Below are 4,080 nucleotides of genomic sequence, written 5' to 3'. Positions count from 1 at the left end.
TCCTAGCCCCTCACACAGAAGTTAACACAATAAATTATCCTAGCCCCTCACACAGAAGTTAACACAATAAATTATCCTAGCCCCTCACACAGAAGTTAACACAATAAATTACCCTAATTATCCTAGCCCCTCACACAGAAGTTAACACAATAAATTATCCTAGCCCCTCACACAGAAGCTAACAAAATAAATTATCCTAGCCCCTCACACAGAAGTTAACACAATAAATTATCCTAGCCCCTCACACAGAAGTTAACGCAATAAATTATCCTAGCTTCTCACACAGAAGTTAACACAATAAATTATCCTAGCCCATCACACAGACGTTAACGCAATAAATTATCCTAGCCCCTCACACAGAAGTTAACACAATAAATTATCCTAGCCCCTCACACAGAAGTTAACACAATAAATTATCCTAGCCCCTCACACAGAAGTTAACACAATAAATTACCCTAATTATCCTAGCCCCTCACACAGAAGTTAACACAATAAATTATCCTAGCCCCTCACACAGAAGCTAACAAAATAAATTATCCTAGCCCCTCACACAGAAGTTAACACAATAAATTATCCTAGCCCCTCACACAGAAGTTAACGCAATAAATTATCCTAGCTTCTCACACAGAAGTTAACACAATAAATTATCCTAGCTTCTCACACAGAAGTTAACACTATAAATTATCCTAGCCCATCACACAGACGTTAACAAAATGAAATACCGTAGCCCCACTGCCAATAGTTAACCATAGGGAATGAAAGGATGGTGTTCTAGTCTCTCTCAAAGGAGTTAAAAACGCAAATTAATTTCACTGACTCCATTCACAAATGAAAAGAAAAAAATAATTGAAGTTCTGCAACCCCTCTCTCAACACAAATGTTGCCATCCGGCATGGGTAATATATATAAAACACGCCCTTGCTTCGGAGGATTAGTCTGTGTTTTCATTACACGATTTGCAATGTCCGCACGATGTCTGTAGGTATGATGTGTGCTCGATGAGAAAAGTGGACGAAATTCGTTATCGTGCATCTGTGTGCCCGGTCTGTGGTTCGATCGCACACATACCGCTAGAAACATAATTCTATTGTCATTGATGTCGTATTTCTCTCACTAGAGAGATTTTGATAACTTTTAAACAAAAAAAAATGCCTCTATAAGTACCTATCAGTATTTGCTGGGCACTTGGTCGCTATTTTAGCTACGAGTTTCTTGATTTTCAATCCGTAATATTTGTCAACAATTAGTGTAAAATATGAGCGATTTGGTATGATCTTCCGCTGAAATGTTGAGAGGCCGAAATCAGAAATACGCTCTAGGTTAAACACAAAGAAAGCAATGTAAATGGTGTTGTGTACAATACTGACACACGTGAAACGCGCCGAGCCTTGACCAACTATACAATGTAATCTCATTAGACATACGCCATTCTATATATAGCGTAAGGGACATACACAACTCCGAATGACTTCTAAACAATGGACTTAAAGTTAAGGTAAGTCGATTAGCGATTTCTGTCTTAATCGTCAGTGACAATATTTTTACGACTAGGTACCTATGTGGCCAACCTAGTGTTTCATTATATATGGATGTTGGCCGACCAGTTTGTTTACCAGTATAACCAGAGACGTCTAAATCACACGTCTCTGGTAGAACAGTTATCATTTTGAATATCGTATACAAACATGTTTTTGACGAAAACGGCTCGTTTGTGTTCTATTCTGTTACCTCTACTATGTCTTTGTGATTTGAGCCATGATGACATCTAGCAAGAAATTTTGGAAAAGCTACACGTACTTTCATTTATAAAATTTCTTTTATAAAATATCTGACATTTGACCCATCAGAACGCTGCGTATTCGCTACTTCAATAGCCACACCCGGCCTCAGTCTGGGCCGATTATCACCTGTACTCGTAGTACAAGAAATAATTATCATCTCAAAATGGAAATGATCTTCATGCTCTGCCTTATTTTCATATACTATTTTAAATTATTCTTGAGTCTAATACTTTGATATAATCACCGTGATTACATGATTTCTTACATCGGCGTGAGGTATGTCCATGGTGCAAAAGGACTGAGCGTCGCAACCACTGAGTTCTCATCGGAATTTAGAAATGATTTATAAATAGGTGTGGTATAGGGTTTATTTGTGTTCTAAATACATAATAATATAACTAAGTTATTTCATAATTAAGCCATTAATACATAGGTTGGACACTTGTAAATATATCAGATACACACTAAATAATTAGATATACCCGTATTTAAAGTGGTCACGTGATGGCTTAGCAAGGCAAACAGCAAAAAGCAGTGGTGACATAATTGACGGTATGTACAGTGATTGATGCAATATTTCTCTATATTTCCTTGACCGGCAGGAGAGGTCACAATCTTATTTCACGTTATCCAAGTCTGTTCGCGATTTTGTAATATCTAAAAGCCGTATTTTGATATTTGTGTTTGATCCGGGTACGTTAATATAGACTATAAGCGGTCAGTCAAGCGAAACACCTGTCCAGATTAACACACCTGTGTCAGGTGAGTTTATCACTCACGACCAAGCTACCGCATACACTACACCAGTGTTGTCCGGCAAACGGACAATTGACTTCATATCACCCGATAACTCTGTTCAAGTGGATTCCAAACGGCTCCAACCTTACGATTCCCCTCCTGATGCCCAGTCTCAGCACCAGCTACACCAGGTGTCGGAACATGTGTGTGAACTTTCTGACGCTCATTTGTCAATCATCTGGTGCAGTTACTGGTCAGGCCGGTCTCTGACGCACTTTCTGCTGTACTTTCAAATTCGATTGCACTTGAAATAAATTCCCAACTCGAGCCGCAGATGAAACATTTCATAGAAAATGATAATGAAATAAAGAAAGTTGTCCATGATAGTGTTGGAAATTTGGTGTCGGATAATATGAAATCCGTTACCTCGTCAGTAAGTAAGTTGGAACAACAAATTTCCTCCCTACAAGAAACCATCAAACGTTTGGAGAAAGTCCAGCTAGCCCAAGAAGCTGACCTCGAGGAAGCGGCCCAATACTCCCGACGGACTTGTTTGAAATTTCTCAACATCCCTGTCGCCGACAAATTTGACGCGCTTGAAACAGTTCTCGATCTTTGCCGTTCAAAACTTAATGTTAATTTGTCGCACAAGGACATATCTCGTTGCCACCCTCTTGGTCCCGTCAAACATGGGAAAACAACGCTGATTGCCCGTTTTGTGCGTTATCAGGATAGACAAGCTGTTTTCGATAACAAGAAACGTTTGAAGGGAAATCCGGACGGAACAATGGTCGTAGAGGCTCTCACCAAATTCCGCCAGCTTCTGGTGTATGATTTGAACAAACTTCGATATAAGCGCCAATTAGATCCTTTTGGACAATCGATGGTCGTATTTTCCTCCAGATGAAACCTGAATCTTCGAAAATTATCATTAAATCATCCGCCGACATCGAGCGTTTGATTCCCGGTTACAAAGACTTGATAAACCAGGAGTAAAATGTGCTTAGCGTGAAGCGGTCTTTGGCATTCTTATATGATGATTTAGCATGGAATAAAAGTTATGGTTTTAGTATTTAATCATCTCTCGATAACATACATCATCTAAAGTTCATTTGTTTCTGTCAAATGTTTTTCCAATTTCCACCATTTCCTTGTTGTGGAAAAAATGTTCAAATATTTCGGGCGTAAAATGTCGTTATCATGACATCTTTGTATATATATATATATATATATATCTAACGATCCCTTTGACGAAGTCATGATCTTTTTATATAATTACACGTGGTATTATAGTAAAGCAAGCTTTACTGTCTTACCAATTATGGGATTTATTATGTCGCCGGAAGCATCATGTCGTCATTAGTATCACATGTCTCCTACAGTATCTATAGACGTCAGTAGTAGCTATTAGTCGCTAGTAGAATCTTGTACCGCTAGAAATACCATATGTCGTCAGTAGTATCATTTGTCGTTATTATTATCATATGTCGCTAGTATTATCATATGTCGCTAGTATTATCATATGTCGCTAGCAGTATCATATGACGTCTTTATTATAATA

This window comes from Ylistrum balloti, unplaced genomic scaffold (assembly GCF_031769215.1).
Source record: "Ylistrum balloti isolate Yb309-2 unplaced genomic scaffold, AGI_CSIRO_Ybal_v1 Utg370298, whole genome shotgun sequence".
NCBI lineage: Eukaryota > Metazoa > Mollusca > Bivalvia > Pectinida > Pectinidae > Ylistrum > Ylistrum balloti.
This window is presented reverse-complemented; position numbering follows the sequence as displayed.